We start from the raw sequence: 19,880 nt of genomic DNA, 5'->3' as shown, positions 1-19,880 counted from the left end.
AATAGCGCCATAGCTAAACAAAACAGTGTATGCCGCTAATGAATCCAACAAAAAAGAAAAAAGTGACACAATAAACAAAGAGGAATGATGAAAGACTTCCCGCATTTTGTCTTCTTTTTAATTTCCATGTGGCTCTTCGATACAAAGTGTAATCAGGCTTTGTATCAGAGAAGACCGTGTGCTGCCAGGAGAAATACAGGTGCTGACACATGATAAGTGACGATTCTTTTGACCAATCAACAGACTGCAATGTTCTATGAGAGAGGGCTGAAAAGTTTGAAGCATGACTAGGTAGGAGTTATGCCATAGTAATGAAAATTAGGGGTGGGCGCATCGATCTAAATATCGATAGTATCGATACCAAGATGAGTATTGGTATCAGATCGATACTAGCATGATGAGATCGATACTGCAGATTCTCTTATGTTGTCCAGCAATTTACTTTACTTTCCTCTGTCAGCCGCTTCACTGTGCAAATAAGAGAAAACTTTTTGTTATTTTGTACTTGCGATTTTTTTTCCCTAAACAATTGTGGTGAAAGAATAATCATCTTATTACTTTTTTACTGTTTAAATGTTGTGTCTATTGTTGTGGTTAGTTAAAAAAAAGAATTTTTATTGCCTAAAATCTTTATGCTGTGTTTTACCACAGTCATAATGATAATTGCAAAATTATTCAATGATCATTATATTTCATGTAAAAAGTATTGGTATTGGTATCGGCGATACTAGCCCTGTATTTACTTGGTATCAGATCGATAACAAAATTCCAGGTATCGCCCACCCCTAATGAAAATTGGCATGCATCAAATTCAACACTCAGATTAACTAACACTGATGTAGTGTTTGAGGACTTTGAAAAGTTTTGTAAAAATAAACAAAATTTGGCACCGTGGTGTTATCAAATATCTGCAGAAAAAGGGGTTAACCCCTAAGGACATTCACGCTGACATGGTTGCTACATCAGGGGATGATGCTCCAGTTTTATCAACTGTGAAAAAGTGGGCAGCTGAAATCACGAAGGGTAGGGAGACAGTTGAAGATGACCCAAGGTATGTACGTTCTGCCATAGTAACAACTCAAGAAAACACTGACCGTGTTGAAAAATAAACCAGGCTGTAAGTGTCTAAAAATGTTGATTTTAATGCATGCCAAGTTTCATCACTATGGCATAACTCCTTCTCCATCTTGGATCCATCTTCTGTAGTCAGATCGGTATGTCTAGCACCCCAACAGTATAGACAGCTGGACATAAGGGTACCAACAATTGGGACAGTACAGGTCAGTAATTTGGGGAACTGTCCCAGGATTAGTCAATGGAAATGCCACAAAACGCATGCCATACCGAGACGAACTGAACTAAATCGCTTGGTGGAAACGAGATTACAGGTAGCAGATTGTGCTGAGAGAAAGGACTGTTTCTGCCACCACCAGAAGAATCGACCAGGGAATTGTTAAGCATAACAGCTAATGATGTCTATGGGTGGAACCATTTCTAATCGATTCTTAACAGGAACTGGTTATCAATACTAGAGATGCACGATATTATCGGCACAATATCGGTATCGGCTGATAAAAGCTTAAAAACACGTTTATCTGTATCGGCAGATATGAAAATTTCTGCCGATAGGCACAGCCGATAAGGTGCTATTCAGTTAGGATTATTATTATTTTCCATCTGAAAAAAAAGCTGCTTAAATAAAATGCAGCACTTCATTTATTTGCACTGCAGAGCTCTGTGTCTGTCACCGGGTTGTTACAGTAGCTCTTAAATAATCAAATGCAACTTGGTTATGTTTAAATAGACATTGTACATTTAAAGTTCATGTGATCTAAAGAAATTATTTTTCTGTATTTCAATACTGAATGTCTTGAGTTTGAAAAAATAATACATTTCTTATTTATGGTAAAATAAAACGTTTTTGTCTTGTTTTATGTTTGTTTCTTAAACAAATAAAACCGTCACAATTAGAGTAACATATAAATTCCAGTACAGGATAGACTTAGCTTTCTTTACAGTGAAAAAAACAAACAAACTTGTGATTATCGGTATCGGCCAAAAGGGGTTTCAATATATAGGCATATCGGATATCGGCAAAAATCCAATATCGTGCATCCCTAATCAATACCCATCACTGATCTCCTCTTTGCAGCTCCCTTTTGTAGTTCTCTACTTTAGTTACTCCTCTCAGAAGCTCCACCCACTTTGTTTCTGAACACAGAATCACAGGAAGTCTTTTAAGCATATAATAACTAACCTTTCATCATTCTGTCTCTAGAAGATAACAAGATAACAGGAAAATGTTAGTGAGACTCTCTGCAGGGTGAGCAGGACAATGACACCACCTGTTCACTGACATAACCACCTGTTAACCAAGCTTTATTTTACATCATCCTACACATGAGCACTACCCCCATCAGTCCTCGAGGTATAAACTTAGATTATTTCAGTTTATGTTGTGATGACTCTGATAATGTGCTATACTTAAATAAAAAGCATCAATAGCTGCTGTAACGCTCCGTTTTCAGAGGTACACCATTCCTCCATGTGGTCTCCACTTCTTCACTTTATAAAAGTAATCCTATATGATCGTTAATCTTGATGATAGTAAACCTACATGATGGTAAATCTATATGAATGGGTGAAGGAGCAGCCGTGGATGCTTCAGTGTGTCGCTGGACCTCCGGGTGCTTGGCTGAGGAGGAGAAAACTCCCGGCCGGAAATGCTTCCTGCAGCTGTTAGGAGTATCATTCCCCACCTTGAGGCCAACCAAAAGACAAACAGCAGCCAAGTCACGTGAGCGCTCTGCTGCTCAGATGCCATTCAGTCTTCCTCCAGCCCTCTCTAAACATTCAACTCATACCTGTCAGTGAGCAGAGCCACTTAAACCCACAGCAAGGTGACGGACTTCATAGTGACACGGCTAACAATGGTGAGAGGCTTTAACGGAAACGGACTGAGGGAACCTTCAGGGCTCAGTTTATCTAATATAATCTGTCACATATATAGATATAAAACAGTGTGATGCAGTCTGTGGTACCCTGCATGATTTAAGCTCCAGATTTTATTTATAGCATCCTCTTTGTGGAGATTTCATGTGTCCCCGTAGACAGCTGGAGGACTCCAACACATCTGTTCCTGAGCTGGTGACCGGTTTCAGAGTTTTAAGGCTTCTGAGCTGCTCAGTGTTTTCTAGTAAGGAGACGATATTCTTGGTGACATATCTGGAAAAATGATCAGTTTAAATCTGACAGCAGCGTGCTCAGGTTGAGCCAGCAGTGTGACCAAAAGAGCCTGAATATTTCACGGTTATGAGACTGAGACCAACATAAACTCAGCCCAGAGCAGGACACATTTAAATGTTTAAAGTGACCAAATATAAAACGTAACAGTTAGAGGACATCAGCTGCAGCCTCACAGACTGGTAAATGTAAACAAGTCGAGGTATAAAACTGGAAATCCTGCTGGTTGGTGACTATTCCTGCATTGATTCTTGGTTTTTTGCCATCATTCTATGTTTTCATTTAAATCCACTGGACTTATAGGTGCTCATTTACCACACTTTTTAATTTCTATCTATCATTTCTGTCAAATAATAGTGTCGATCCAGCCAACCATGAGCCTGCATGTAACTTTTCTTTCATTTGCCTGTTAGTATTTTGACATTTGGAGTTCTCAGTATTGTTTACTAAGGGTAATTATGACACGTTTCTGTGATGAAAGATGAAATTTTATTCTAAAGCCGAAGTTATACTGATGTATGCTAACTGCTAGCATATCAGCACCATTTCCCATAGACATTAGCATCAAGCTAGCATCATTTTGGATAGTAAAAGGTAAGTGGACCAGTGTTTATATAGAGCTGCGTTTCCACCAAGCAGTACGGGTCGGTTCAGTACGGTTTGGGACGGTTTGGGACAGTGAAGTCTGATCCCGTTTCCACAGCAAACTGTGCCGTCTCGTGGTGGGCAGCGTGTCAGCCGGATGCCGGAAGCCACAGCTGGTAAACAATAGCGCGACGCCGTAGCAGCTTACCCCGCTAATAAATCCAACAAAGAAGAAAACGCAACACAGTAAACAAAGAGCACAGATGGAAGACATGCAGCATTTTGTCCTCTCTGTGATTTTCATGTAACTCTCTGTTACAAAGTGCAATCAAGCTTCGTTTCAGAGAAGTCTGTGAGCCGCAAGGAGAAATGCAGCCGCTGTCGGGGTAAGAGACGATTCTTTTGACCAATCAACCGTCTGCAGTGTGTAGCTCCACCTCCCAAGAGCGGATCGGTTCAGTCTGGCACCCATACGAAAGGGTCCCAAAAAAGTGGGACGGCTCGTCTCGGTTTTTAGGGATCCGTCCTGGGATGAGTCTGTGGAAACGCTGATAAAATCGCACCTTACCGAGATGAACCGACCCGGACTGCTTGGTGGAAACACGGCTTAGAGCTTTTCCAGTCTCCAGGACCACTCAAAGTACTTTGAGACTGCTCATCTCATTCACCCATCCACACCACATTCACTCACTGATGGTCGAGGGTTTTCTGCCACAGGAACCATCAGCCTATACACCACATTCACACACCACTGACAAACAGCAGCAGCAACCTTCCGACTGAAAAGCGACGACTCTACCACTGAGCCACAGCCGCATGTTGAGAACATTTTTGGTAATTAAGGAGATTTATAACATGTTGAATGTATTAAACAGGAACCTCCTGTGAGAGAGTAATGTAGATTTCTTTGTGTGTTCAGTAAAACTTCAAGCTGAAAATCCTGAATCCGAATTTTCTTGGGAAACTGTTATCCATCTGCTACGCTAAGATAGCTGGGGCAGACTAGTCGACGAAAGGTCTGGCAGCTCCGGCATAGTGTAAAGAATTAATAAGGGGATCATTATGCAAAAAGGTAATGATATCAGTGGATTGAAACATTTCTTATTGATTCTCAACAGAAACCGTTTTTTGTTACCCATTCCTATATTTTCTACAGTAGATATTTTATGATGGAGAATAACAAACAGGCATCTCATGAGCGTAAATCCATCACATTTTCGTCACAAAAACAATCACAAAGAAATAAAGTGACAGACAACGTCCAAAGGAAGAGTAAACACTGTTTGGAGCCGAGTTTCCCAACTGGGAGTCATCAATGAAAAAGTTTGGTTTGAGGATTGACGCTGAAGTTGGGTGTTTGCGACCAAAGTCGCAAATAAAATTTGAGACTAGTCGGCTAGGAAATTAGTCGAAATTCCCATCCCTAATGGGTACCTTTCACATTTGAAATGATACGGTACCCATGCCCGGTACCTGGCAATCGGTACCAAGTTTCAGTACTTTTTTGTGTTTATGTGGTAAAAAATATCAATTTGTTTAATAATGAAATAAAAAAAAAATCAATTTAAAATATTTATTTTTCAATATATAACCTTGCAATGCTGTGTTCATGTCCAGCATGGAAAATCACCTACTCATCCATTCCCTCACAGTCACAAGGATGCATTTAGGTACCAAAACATGGTACCTTTTAATTTTACCTGGTACTTTTGACAGAATTTGGTCAGTAAATATAAATGTACCTAATTTGGTTCCTATCCCTAAAGAAAAGATAAGATGAGACAGTTTTATCAATCCCTAAAAGGGAAACTCAGATGCCACCGTTCTCACAGTCCACTCGTGCATAAAATACACATCATGACACTTACCATAAATAAAAACAAAAAGCAAATACCAAATGCTATGATCATGAAAGACTAATACAAAGTCAAAGTAAACTTGTTGTTTACTGTAAAACAGAACATGAGCTCTCAGAGGGTTTTGCAGCCGTCGTGTAGCTTTCTATCTGTTGTTTCTCCAGCTATGAGACATGTCCCACAGCATCAATGGCCGTCAAAATGATGACAAAAATAAATGAAGATAAAGATAAAGATAAAATATACTTTATTCATCCCCAAAGGGAAATTCATGAGTGATGCCATCTTCAGGATCTCTTTTGATCTGCAAAGGCTGAGAGTCTCTTGGTGATTAAATAATTTATTAACAGATGGGCTCATTTTAAAATCTGAATGTTCAATGCCACTAGAATTCTAATTTCTACATACTGCATCTTTAAAATAAGGTTATCAAAACCAAAAGTTTCGCTTTTCTAATGTGATTTCTTAGAGCCCACGGTCAGGACAAACACAAATCATTTTACAGCACTTAGACAAAAAGGCTCTATGACGATTAAATTCACTGAGTTTGGATGGGGCAAACAGTCTTCACCCCAGAAAAGCACTACCGACTTCATACAGAATGTTATAAACGTGCGTGCATCAACCTGTGGTCATGCTTTTATACTTTAACACATGCGTGTTATATCCGTGTCCTGTAAAACCAGCAGGACTAATCTACCTGAACAACATCCTCACTGATTAATCAATCAGTGATTCATCACTGATTTCACCAGAAGAGCTCTAAGTGTTTAGCTGCTCCAATAAGAGCAGGGCTCCACGATGTTCAGTGTTTCTTATCATCAGCCCTGAATCCTCCACAGACTCATTCTCTGTGAGGTTTTCACACAGTTTGAGCTCCTCTGAGATGCACAGTGGGGAGCTTAAAGAGTATGCATGGTTAAATTTCCCATCAGCCCCTATTAGCTGCGTAGTCAGGTGCAGAGTGTGCAGGCGCTGAAGGGGCGAGGAGGTGTCTGCAGATGATGGGAGGGACAACACAGTGCTGGTTCTGCTAAGACTGGCAACAACAGGTGTGCCCTGGAGGGTGCCAGTGCCAGTCTGGCCTGCAGCCATACCACACACACACACACACACTCTCACACACACAACCGAACTCAAGCAGCACATTCCTCTAAGGAATAGCACAGCTGAGTGGTTCTGTTATGACATCTCTAACCAGGAGCAGAGGCAGGCCAGTGGGTTTGGGAGGCCAAAGGGCACCATGGGGGAGGGAGGAGGAGAAAGAGAGGAGTAGGACTCAGCTAACCCAGAGATATCCCTGTTCTGAGGCTCTGAAGCTCTGAGGCTCCACTTCCCCTCTTTAAACTGAGAGTCTGTTTACACGCCTGCTGTCACAATACAGGCTCTCACTGAAGTTTATCTCTGAGACAATCTGAGCTTCAGAGGTGAGAACGTCAATCCTCAGTCAGACAAACACACCTTCAGCTGAGGTTTAACCTGAGGACACCTCAGAGAGGTTCATTCAGAGGAAACAGAGTCAGGAACAAGAAGTACTACAGCGTGTAACATGCACAACACTCATCTTTGTGTTTCTAACAGAAGCTATTTGTTCATGAGGGATCGAGGTCTGACAATGACCTGTCCGTCAGAGCCCAAAATCAAACTTCACCTTGAATCTGGTGAGTTTTCCTTCCAGACACTTTCACACACAGACAGACTCAGGTAAAGGTAAAGCTGTTTCTGTTTTGCAGTCTTCAGCTGACAGAGGAAACTGGTCCATGCACACAGCAGGAAGCAGGGTGAAGACCCACAGGCTTCACTCGGGGGCTGCCAAATCTCCAGAGGAGGGAAACAGATTCCTTCAAAGTGTTGTGGCAGTTTGTTTTCCTCGCCCTGGAGCTCAGGTGGTTATATCTGCGATGTGAAAGGTTGCAAAACACAGGCAGATGTAGGGGCTAAATGAAAGACCACTACTGCTGCAGGAATCTCATGCAGACCCACTCAGACAGTTGCCCTTGGCAAAGCTGTACTGAACCACAACAAACAAAAGCTTTTCAGCTGGGTGGACTCGGTCCACCACGCCCTGACAATAAGTTTCAGAGAGAGACAGCGAGGAGGGAGGAGAGGGAGGAGAGGGAGGGAGGAGAGGAGCCGGAGGCCCACGCTGTTCCTGATAGGACCCTGGATCAAAGCCCTCTCCCTTCGTTAGGGAGACAGATGAGAGGGCGTCAGCAGGCGGTGGGAGAAATGATGAAGGACAGAGTGGTCTCTGCTGGCATTTAAAAACAGGAGGAGAAGACGAGGAGCTCTGCTGCGTCGGAGAGGATGAGTCTGAGGGAGAGAGGACGCGGGGCCAGGACCGGCCCACGGAGAGATAAGAGCGGCCTGCAGGAGGTCAGCTTACAGTCGGCTTACTCACACAGATGCAGAGCAGACCTGCTCTCTGCTGACTGCTCGCAACTACAGGAAGAAGAAGAGGAGTCCTAGGGTTTCAGAGGGAACCGTGTTACCCTCAGACGTGTCCTCCTCTCTGAAACACACACACACACACACCCAAAGCTGAACGGTTAAAGAAGCAGTTTCAGGTCAGAAATCAGAGTTTCACTCTGTTACTGTCTGAAGGTTTCAGGTCCATTCAAACATCAGGATCAGCTCATGTTTTAACAAAAGAAAGACTTTTTTCTTTAGAGGTCGTTGCTTTAGTCTCAAACTAACCATCCTGACGTTGAGCTGACAAACCAAAACCTGCTTCATGCTCCACTGGATCCTCTAACACACCTCTGCACCCTCACTCACAGCGAGGCAGGGTGGAGGGTAAAAATGCTAACTGAGGTGTTTCTCAGAGCAATGCACTGGAAGAGGAAGTGGAAGACACACACAGACACACACACACACATCCTGCTGCAGAGGCTGGGTCTACAGCAGGTCAGAGATAACAGCTGAACCTGCTTCCTGCCGGCTGTCACTCAGAGACTCTCAGAGAGTGGACGGTGTTACTGCAGCAGAGCTCCTCACACTCACAACACACATACTCACACAAGGGATACCTGTGAACACACCTGATACTTGATGATGGACTGTTAGTGGGTAGAAAGACCCAGTGAGAGACCCAGAGACGCATGATATGGACTCATCTGCATAATCTGCTCTCCATGACTGACAGCGAGGACATCAGTGATGTGTGTATGAGGAGTGAGATAAAGACATTTTCAGAGTGCTGTCACTGAGTCTGACTTCTTGAGGAGGTAAAGGAGATGACAGCAGGCCTTCAGCTGGAGCAGGACTTTCTGTTGTGTGTGGTTTCTTCTTGTTGTGACATTTTCCTGTCACTGACTTTAAAGGATGGTTTAATGTGATTGACCAATAGCTCATTAAGCTGAGCAGAGCTCAGAGAACAACAGTGAACTGTTTGAAAGGGCTGCAGTGCCTGTTTTGCTCCGCCCCTGCTTCCAATTAGCTTTTATGCTACATCCAAAACAGCTCCTTGAATTCATGTTGTCACTACGATTTCAAAGTCCTCACCCTGCAACTGTTCTGTTAAACTTATGTCGACTCTCTTCTAACTTTCTAAACTAACTCTGCTGACTCTCTGTTAACTTGCTAATAACTGTCAATTCTCTGTTCATTTTCTGCTGACACTGCTAACTCTGTACTTACTCACTGTTAACTCTGCTAACTCTTTGCTAACTCACTGTTAACTCTGCTAACTTTTTGCTAACTTCTGGTTACCTACATGCTGGCTCTCTGTTTTACCTCTCTGCAATCTGTTAACTTTTTGCTTTCTGTCTTCTGACTCTTAATTATAACTTTCTGCTGTCTGTTTCCTTTTTGCTGACTCTCTGCAAACTCATTGGTCTCTTTAAGTCAACTGTCAACTTTCTAATTCTTTGCAGACTCTCTTTTACCTCTCTGCTAGTTCTATAAACTAGGCCTGGGCGATATATCGATTATATCAATTAATTCAAAATTTTCCTTGTCGACAATTTAAAAAATGACAAATTCAAATTGTTTTCTCTCCCACTATTGTGCACCTTTCATACCGCAGCAAGCGCTGACTCTGCGTGTGTGCAGCTTGATTTAACAGTTCACTAACAAAACAACAGATACCTAGATATCATAAAAATGTTATTGTGCGTCTTTGAGACCCAGCACCTCGAAGGACACGTATTCCTTAAAGTCCGTATCAACAGCCCTAAGAGGTTGATATAAACTAGACCTCTCGTCAGTAAATGTTCAAAACCCTTTCCTCCAATACCCTGTTTTCTATCTGTCACTTTTCAGGAGTTTAGATCTTTGACTGAAACATTTACAAAAACGGGACCCTTTCAGGTTCTTCTGCAGACTATTATTAATGATATGACTGACGTGCGTAAAACCTGCTGCTCTTCGAAGTTAATACTCTGATCATTTTGAGATTTAGATAGTAAAGAAATAGACATTCGTTTTTCTCAGAAAATTCTCACTGTACCGAAGTAAATCCCCTCTTATGGTGACATGGATCATGATTTGTGGAAGTAGACTGCGGGGTGGGGGACAGGACAACGATGGGCAATCAAACAGAGCGGCGCTGGGTGGACAGACATGACTGAGAAGCTGTTTGACTTTTATCTGGGCAAAGCTGAGTTCTGTCTTTCCCTGTAACTCCCTCTGTTCCACCAACTAAATCCTCCATTCAGCATAAATCCATCCGCTGACGAGCAGAGCAACATAACCAACCAGCATCGTGGTGCGCTTTGTCAAGCAGGGGCCGACCAGACTTTTTAGACTGGGGTGCCCCAACCAGGGCACTGACTTATGCAGGGAGGCATGAAATTTGTGAGCCCACACTTGAATAAATTGCATTTATTTTTACTTATTTGTTTGTATTTAAATTAAAGGATAAACAGGCTAAAAAATAAAACTAGACAGAAACAAAGTGGGTTTTTTTGATTATTTAAAAGTAGACTATAACTGAATAGTGCTGTAGTGCACTGAAACAGTACTGTACACGCTTTTCCTAGCAGTATTTTTAAATTCAAAATGTACAAAATGGTGCAGCTTTTACTGTAAATGTAAAAAAATCTGCCTCCTATAAAACTACAAAGTGAAGTTATTGAAACAGAAGAAAAGCTGAAAATTCAATTCCAAGAGTCAAATAGAGGTTACTTTATTAAGTTTTTGACAAAATTAAAACAAAACTGGTTTTGAGTTATCTGTCATTTGTACTTATTGTTTGCTTCAAAAGGGAAAAAAATCATCAAAATATCGTAAATTGAATTTTTTGTGAAAAAATCTGAGATTTTATTTTTAGGTCATATCGCCCAACCCTACTATAAACTCTATGCTTATTCTCTGTCTACCCTTTGTTTACTTTCTCTTAACTATCTGCAGCTACTCTTTGCTGACTTTGTTTAACCTGTGTTAACTCTTTGCTAAATCTCTGTTAAATCTTTGCTAATTCTTTGCTAATTCTGCAACCTCTGTTAACCCTCTGCTAACTCTTTGCCAACTTTCTGCTAACTCTTAAATTTACTTCTCTGATAACTCTCTGCTTTCTCTCTTCTGAGGGGCCTTTTACACTACAACAGTTTTAGAGTGAAACGCAAACGGAAAGAGCATTTTAGCTGACGTAAATAGCAAACTTTTGCAAACGTCCTCCGGGGGTGGAGTTTTTCTGAAACGCTGCTGCCAAGCTGTAAACAGCAAGTCGGCGTTTTCAGTGGAAACGCTGGCAACAGACGCTACTTCACGCAAGCTCATACAACAGTACAACAGTACCGTTGCTACGATTGTTGTTGACTGCCGTGTTGTGCTCGTGCTGCTCAATGTGATGAATCTGCTGACTGTCTTTATACAAAATAAGCATCTTTTGCCCCACTTCTGCTCTTAGCTTTCACCAATACAGTAGATGACAGTTATAGCGCCAACTACAGGCCATTTCAGGCGTTTTCAGTTCCGCAGGGTTTATTTTCATTGCAATTTAGCTTTTTTGGATGAAGCGTTTTTGTGTAAATGGGGCCTGAATTTCTGCCCATTCCCTGCTAACTGCTAACTCCTACCAGGTACACTCCAGCACCAAACCTCCGAACTTTCTCTGAGTTCAGTCTAGCATCTATCTTTTAAAACTTGGTTTTTAGGTTTGTGTTACACCCCTCCTTCAGTATGAGGCTTGATAGTAAAGCAGTCGTCCATCTCTCACTCTGACCCTTGCCTCTCACAGACCTACCACTCCATCATTAACAAACAGCTCAATCGGCTGGAGACAGAGAGGTAAACAAACTGTCAGCTGTTGAGAGCAGAGCTGGATGTGTTCACAGGAGTGTATCTTAAAGCAGAGCTTACAGGCTGGTAAAGTCTGACCAGCTGGAGAGAAAGAACATCCAGATAAAGGCTCATCCAGCGCCTGCTCTGTGTGTGAACAGTTCATAGAGTCAGAGTCTGTCAGAGCAGTGCGTCTGTCAGCTCTCTGAGGAGCTCCTCTTCCTCCAGCTTCTTATAAATGAGTCAAATCTAAACTTCAAAGTGCTGAGAGTGAGGAGCACCAGGGTCATCTGTTTACCTGCTTCTTAATGCACACTCCCTGAGCGCTGAGGGGGCTACAGGTGTGCTGACCTGTGCAGTGTCAGCCTCCATGCGTGCAGCTTAACCCTTGAACTGCAGAGGACCATGAGCAGCAGCCTGTGTAATGGAGGACTCCATTTAAAGCGAGGAGTCGGGAGACGTGGACGGGGGAGGGGGCTCTCTTCCTGACAGCCACACACTGAGAGTGGGGGAGGGTTAAAAACACCAAACCCTCTTCCTTAACTCTGCAGCTTCAGGCAGAATAGTGTGATGGATCCTCCCTCTCTGCCTACCTCCAGCCTCTAACCTGACACTTCAGCACTGAGGAAAACACACACAGTATAATGAGCAGTGTGGAAAGGTCGCAGAGTATCAGGTTGAGCTGTGATTCTGAGAGAGCAGCCTCTTACAGAGGGAGAGAAAGAGAAAGGTAAGATAATACTGTTCCTGACTCTGAAACGGCTCGCTCTGTGCTCCATCGCAACACACTCATGCAGCAATTATCCTTCCTGTTGTGAAGAAACGACACCCCCACCCTGCCCTGACTGCTGATAGTTGTGCAAACTGCAGATGATAAATCAGGAAACAGGTTTTTCAGGAAGGCAGCCTCAAGTATGTGCGCGGAGCTCACAACAACACGCCACATCAGCTCGTAGTAAAAGCTTCAGCTTCAGTCTGTTTATTGAACACAAGCAGAGCAGTGAGCCAAACCCCTCAGCCTCTGTCAACAAGTGTCCGCTTCTAATCTGTCACCCTCCATCATGTGGGTTCACACAGTTTTTACCAAACGACACCCAAACGGAGCAGCCAGCTGTCCCACTATCACTCGCTCGAACACTCCCTGCAGAGTGGCAGACCAGCCAGGCCTCATAGCAACAAGCCAGCTACAGGCACACATGGTTTCAGTTAGGGTCTGCACCTATAAACAGTCGGCCGTGGCAGCTTATTGGTCAGGAAGTGCAATGTTGACTACGAGTCAGGACAGGCACAAGCTGCTAATGAATGATCCACAGTCTGACAGAGTGACAGCAGAGTTTAGAAGCAGACACACACACACACACACACACACACACACACACACACACACACACACACACACACACACACACACACACAGGGCTGTGAGATCTGCACTGTGTATGAATCAACTCAGAGAATCAGAGAAAACTCAGCCCGTCGTCGCAGGATGAGAAACAACATGACAGCCAAACCTCTCAGTACAGTTAGTTCTACAGCACACATAACTGTCACATTTGTCCTAAATTCACCTGTAAAAGCACACCTGTATGTCTAAGGCCATGGGAGACAGGAGACTCTTAACAGCTGACTGCAGCCTTCATGTTTTACCATGACACAGTTTCTACACTGCTGTTTAATTTGACAGGAAAAAGGATGCCAGTCAGGGAGCAGCAGCTCAGCTCACAGCCCCTGAAGCCCTGCAGGTGTCACACACAGACTGTAAACATCCAGAGTAGGGATGTCCCAATATTACATTTTCACTTCCGATGCGATACAGATACTGCAGCACTGAGTATTGCCCGATACTGATATTAATCTGATACGATATCAGCATTAAACATGCATACTTTTATTACTTATTTTGTAGTATGTCTGTCATGTTAGAAAAGGCTTGATTAAGTGATATTACTCAAACAAAGAACAGTAATCAGCAACAGTAGGTATGAGGAAAAACTGACCCATTCATTATTAACCAATGGGTAACAGAAACTTTTATCGGAGATTTTAGATGCATTCCGATACGATACCGATACTTGTTTTTTTGCTGATATCAGACCAATATCAATATCGGACTGGGACACCTCTAATCCAGAGTTGAGGATTTACCAAGGTTTCTTTGTGTCATTTTGAAGAGGAAGAGACCTTGATTAAAACATCACAGACAGCTGACACTGAAACAATCATTCTCAAAGGTAGCTCAGCGCACAGCCCCCAATACCTGTGACTGCTACTTGGCATCACAACAAACACTTACGGTGCATTCAATTTGTACTCAAAAGTCAGAATTTACAAGAAATTTCGATAGGAACACTCACTGAAGTCAGAATTTCCCACTGGAAAGTCCGAGATTCCACAACACCTTCAAGTCTACAATCAAAGATGGCTGCCCTGAGTGTGAACAGTAATTAAGTTCCTGTAATATTCCATATATTTAAGAATTTCTGACTAGTGTTACATAGTATTATTGAATGTTTATATACAGAAATTCTGCTGTTATGGCAAGTTTTACCGACTTGGCAACTGGAATGCTTTTAACTTGTAGATGACGTCATTCTCATACTCCACTTCCCAGTTCCAATGTAAATGGAACACAGCATCAGCTAACATTAATAACGGGGATTTCTATTTGATTAGTTGGTCTACAGGAAATTTAAGTCAGACTAAAAGTGAGACAAATTTTAGACAACAAACTTAGCTAAACTCAACATCACATAGCTAGCCCCAGCAGCCTTCAGTCCCTCTGGCAGAATAACAACCTCATGCCTGTGCTGGTTTCTCACCGCGCTGCTCAAGTGGTTACAACCAAACACAGCCCACATACAACCTCATCTCCATTCACTAGATTAACATTCTGACAAACCAGGCCGTGCAATATATGGCTAACGTCTCAGACCTACAGCTATAAAAATATAAATAACTAATTTCATCTACCAGTTATTCTGGTGCTGACTGATAAGGGTGAAGACTTTCAATAATTTAGGCAGATTGTGAAAATCCTTGATTTTATCATATAATATTAAACAGGAAAGTGCCTTGGAAAGTTTGGATTTAGGATTCCATTTATTGATTTTCTTAAGTATTTAAGTAGTTATATTTCAGGGGTTGTTTTGCTTTCACTAGTTTCAGGCAACTGGTCCTGGAGAAAAGACCTCTTTTGACAGCATGGCTCTCTGTGTAACCACCACGACTGCTGATGACCATGAAAAAAACAACAACAGGAAGAAGACAGGAACTATGACTTTGTGATTCGACTGTACAAAATATGGGCTTGTGAAATGTAGGTCAGACCCTGCTACTCATCTGTCAGTCTCACCTGTGGAGCATCTTAACCGACTCCAGCAGGAGAGATGCTCTATAACAAAGTATAAACTACGAGCCAAAACCAGGATAAAAAAAAATCTCTTAGTTTTACCATAACAAAGATGTAAACAAAAAAAAACAACAACCACTGAGGAGTATTTCAATCATGCTGCTCAGAAAATTATTGTAAACAAATCAATCTTATAATTTTATGATGAGGCATAATCTTGTGAAACCTGTCAGGAGCGTGTTCAGATCTGCTGACAGAGGAGGCCCAGCTGCTGTACCGACTTGTGTAAAAGGGGTTATGGGGTCTGGATGTAGACACTCATAAACAAACTAAAGGTACTCACTGAAGCTGCAACCCCAATCTGATCAGGCCAGACCTTTTGGTTTAAGAGATCGTATCTTTAATTGCTTCTTAAAGTGCTCACCTCTGCTTCAAGCTGACAAAAGTGTGAGAAAGACAGCAGACACTCAGTATGTTTACATGCAGCTTAAGAAATCGGACTATGAGCTTAGTCAGCACGAGATTGGACTATTAAGATGCATGTAAACAGCTTAATCAGACTGAGAACAGCATAGCTTGATTGACACACCTAGATAATGCAATGCTATGGAACTGCAGTTGGATTCGATGGGACTTGGCAGGAAGTCCATGACCATGATAAACAAGTTCCAATTCTGATTCTTTTTTCTGTATACAAGCAGACAAGACTAGATCCCCTGCTGTGACTGTAGGATCGAGCTATTATCTTACTTGCCACTGTGTGTGTGAGAATGTGTGGCACCACCTATGCATGCTGTCAGCGTGGGAATGAGGCGGACTTCAGTGATCAATTAGCAAAATGATTAAAATCCTGTCAAATGTCTGCATCACACTGCACTGAGAGGGGCGAGGCTCATTAACGGCCCCTTCATTCAGACATCTGTACAGTCTGCATAAAGACGTTTTCCTCATACGGCATGCAAACTTCAGAGACAGGGCATCACTCTGATCCCACACACACTCCAGATCTGAGTGTGTATGATAGCTCACCTGTTTAGTTGGTTCAGTTGCTTAATAATTTAATGAAAATAAAAACTTAAAACAGTCCTCATAAAACCACTTAATATCTGCTGAGTCAGGCTTTTGTTGGTATTGAGATTTGTTGAGGCACGCTTTGTTTCAATGAGAAATACCGGTCGAAATCTAATGATGAGTCATGATTTTTGAATATTTGATTATCAAAACTTAAAAACATGATAAGTTCTTGCAAATCTGATCTCACCCTAAAAATGTATTTTTGCAGTTTTTTTCATCACCCCAGATTTTAATGGTGAAAAACAGCCAGACAGTGATTTGAGGGCATCTGGAAGCTTTTTTTGCCATCTAATATTAAAACACTTCCAAAATGACATTCCAAATAATTTGAGAATGCATAGTTGCCACTGTGAGATTGAGAACTGGAGAGAAACAGAGACGACTTCTGCAACCAAAGCCTTCTGACAAAGATTTTTACATTTACAAAAAAAAAAAAAAAAGTTACAGGTATATTTTGCAAGGTGAAACAAGAACCTAAGCGTAGATGATGACAATATCATATGCAGGGAGGGGCGCAGTACCACTGGCTAAATAGACAAATATTTAGAAGTGATCATTGAGTAGTATTTTTGCTTTAAGTGCCAATCTCTTAGAACCATGACTAAAAGAGTAGACATACAATATCCATTGACCAAATCAAACAATTAAATTTGTGATTCCTTCGTAGTTACTCTCGACTTGGTGTTACCTGGGCCAACATGTACCGAGTGTACAAAAGTTTACTTTGATTTTTCATATCTAAATCTAAACAGCTACAATCTGAAACTTCAAACACTTGATTGTAGGATTCAGTCCCGCCTTCTATGGAACGGATAGCCAATAATGGTTTAAGATATTTGAGTAGCAGCGTGGGTGACCAATCAGATTTCGTCGGGGGCCAAAGTTACCCCCTGGCCTCCCCTCTGGACGCGCTCCTGTTCCTTGTGTAGAAAACAATCACTAGCCTACTGACAAACTCCAGAGAAAGTTCAGAGACCTGGTAAAAGTTTTATTTGAGGGATGAGCTGATAATGAATGTGACACAGCTTTCAGTCGGGGTTAGTTAGAGACCAAGTACACGGAGTGTGGGTCTGAGTAAAGCTGGAGTTTAATGATTTAACATTTCCATCCACGGCTGGTCCGTTTCACAGCTCAATGGAAAAAGTAGTCCAACATGAGCTACCAAACATGTAGCGTCAGCCCCGTTATACTCCGATAAAACACCCAAAATACACGTTATCTGGTATAAATACCAAAGCAGACTCCGGGAGGGATTAATGAATATATTACTTCGGTTAGACCCTGGTTCGTTCACTCGGCCGGGACGGGAACAGGCTCCAGACACCCCAGGTTAGCTAGCTTAGCTCCGGACAAAAACTTTTTCCACATCTGAAACTTTAGTCTCTCCATTTTCTCTCCCTCAGAGTGAAGCGGACTGTTTAAGCGCTTTATACACAAAATCAACTTCTTTTTTAGCGCACAGTGCCACTTTTAAACCCTTTTCACCCAGCAGCTCCGCTTCGGTAAAAGACCGGGTTAACTTGGAGTAACTCACCGTTCAGTCTGCGCTCCCCGGGCCGCCTACAACACCCGAGACCGCCGCCAGACCTCCGGAGGGCCGCGGAGCTTGGAGAGCAGAAGCCGAGAGGGGTCCAGCTGCTATCGGGGAGACGAAGAGCCAGCTGAACCGAGGCCCCGGGCCTGGTGTGTCCTCGAAACAGCGTCCGGGGAGGGATACCGAGCCTGAACCCTCCGCCGTGTGACAGAGACTCTGGAGTAGGTTTGTGACAGCTCTTCAGCCCCCCTCCCCTCGACAGCCCTTCACTTTTCTCTTTTTCCTCACTTCCAGCACATACGAATCAAAATACTGTCACAGAATATGGCGGCTGCTCCAGCTCGCTACTATCGCGAGAGGAGGGGAGCAGTTGTTTTTCTTTTTTTCGAAGTTTCCCAAAGTTGAGTCCGGGAGGAGAAGGGAGGGGAGGGAGGAGTGATTGCAAAATGGACCGAACAGCCTTGCTCCTGCTCCTGCTCCTGCTGCTGCACAGGAAGCGAACAAAGGAGCAAATAAAGACCTGGTTCACCTGTCAGGGTGCTGGACCAGAAAGATCATGATAAAACAAATGACTTCATTTATACAGCCCCTTACAAAGTTCTGCAAAATTCCTGGAACAGAATAGATAAAATAAAATAAAAATAAATAAATAAATAAAAAACAGCAAAAACAGTGCAATGGGAAAATCCAATCAAGGGTTACTACCTCAGAAATATACAGCAAATACATACAAAACCAACAGATGGAGAAGAGAACTCAGGCAGCCCAAGAACCCAACAACACTGAGACCACTAGGACCAGAGGTACATGAAAAAAACATGGCTGAAAAACTTGATGTGACTTTATTTAAGTGGGGATCAAGTTTTTGTCCCAGATTTTTGGCTGTGGGTTTGGTGTTATGGAATAGAGAACCAATTCTGACTTGAAAAGGGGTGGACGAGTTTACTGGAGCTGAGAGAACAATGTCTGATTTAGAGTTGCTTAGCTGAAGAAAATGTTGAGACATTAAACAGTAACCATCACTGAACATAGCATCCAGGTGAAAAGGTCCTCAGGTCTTAGTGGGAGGTATATCTGTCTATCGTCCATGCAGCAATAGAAGGAGACTTTGTGGTGGTGAATAATTTGGCTCAGATATGAGAGACTGGGGGATCTGACTCCTCTATGATGAGAAAAACAGAAAAACATGAAATAAGTTGTTTTCACCTTTTCTCTGTAAAGATGTTGTGCAGAGGATGTGTTTTAACTGGACTCCCTCGCCACCTTTTGGCAAGGAGTCTCACACACTGTCGTAAATTAGTTTTAGCTAGGTGGGTGCTTGTTGTGGAATTAAATAGAGATCGAATCAAAACACATTTTTTATGTTCAAGACAACTTTTACAACGGATACAGCGTGCCAAGGTGAGGGGCTTATTGGTATAGATATGTAGCGCTGTGGTTTGAAACGAGACATCAAGCAAACGCTGTAGTAGCCGGCTTTATGTAGTGCTATCGGCAGCCTGGTGCTCCAACATATCTGTAGGCTAACGTGACTGTAAGTTTGTACTGTAGTTAAGTAGCTGTCTATATTAAGCGCAGCTGGCAGCCAGGTGCTCTAAGACAGTGGTTTTCAAAGTTAGGGCCACCAGGGAGCACAAGGGGGCCCTCAAAAAATTTGAAGGAAAGGGAAAAATAGAATCTAATAATTTATTTTTATTTATATCTATATTTAGTTTTTTTTCTTGTAACCATTTGTCCTGAACATAAACATAAAGTGCTGGGATCACATGTTTCCGACCGTACCTATCTGCACCTCGAGTGACAGCTGCAACTTCGGCCTGATGATGTCATGACCTGCCTCAACTTGCCGGTTTGCGTCTTTTATTAAACTTTCCAAAAATCTGAACTGAACTTTGAGGCTCTTCCCCTGTCTTAAGAAAGGAGTATCCCATCTTTGCTGGCAGAGCCCTGAAATGGCTTCTCCCTTTTGGAAACAACATACTTGTGTGAGTCTTGCTTTTATTTTTTTTAATAATTT

The 19,880-nt window shown here is 42.5% G+C and overlaps 1 protein-coding gene across 2 annotated transcripts in view; it reads right to left on the bottom strand.

Moving 5' to 3' along the window:
* The window catches only part of tab2 (TGF-beta activated kinase 1 (MAP3K7) binding protein 2), a 50,223-nt gene extending 31,985 nt beyond the window's left edge, over window positions 1–18,238 (bottom strand). For both annotated transcript variants that reach the window (XM_074685209.1, XM_074685210.1), the window contains exon 1: window positions 17,864–18,238. The gene's annotated coding sequence lies outside the window, so the exon portion shown is untranslated. The remainder of the gene's footprint in view (window positions 1–17,863) is intronic.
* Window positions 18,239–19,880: the final 1,642 nt, after the last annotated feature.

This window comes from Halichoeres trimaculatus, unplaced genomic scaffold (genome assembly GCF_033239565.1).
Source record: "Halichoeres trimaculatus isolate MK-OKI-2021-1 unplaced genomic scaffold, fHalTri1.1 fHalTri1_scaffold_13, whole genome shotgun sequence".
NCBI lineage: Eukaryota > Metazoa > Chordata > Actinopteri > Labriformes > Labridae > Halichoeres > Halichoeres trimaculatus.
Note: the sequence above shows the minus strand (reverse complement) of the source record. Positions and strands in the feature narration are given on the sequence as shown.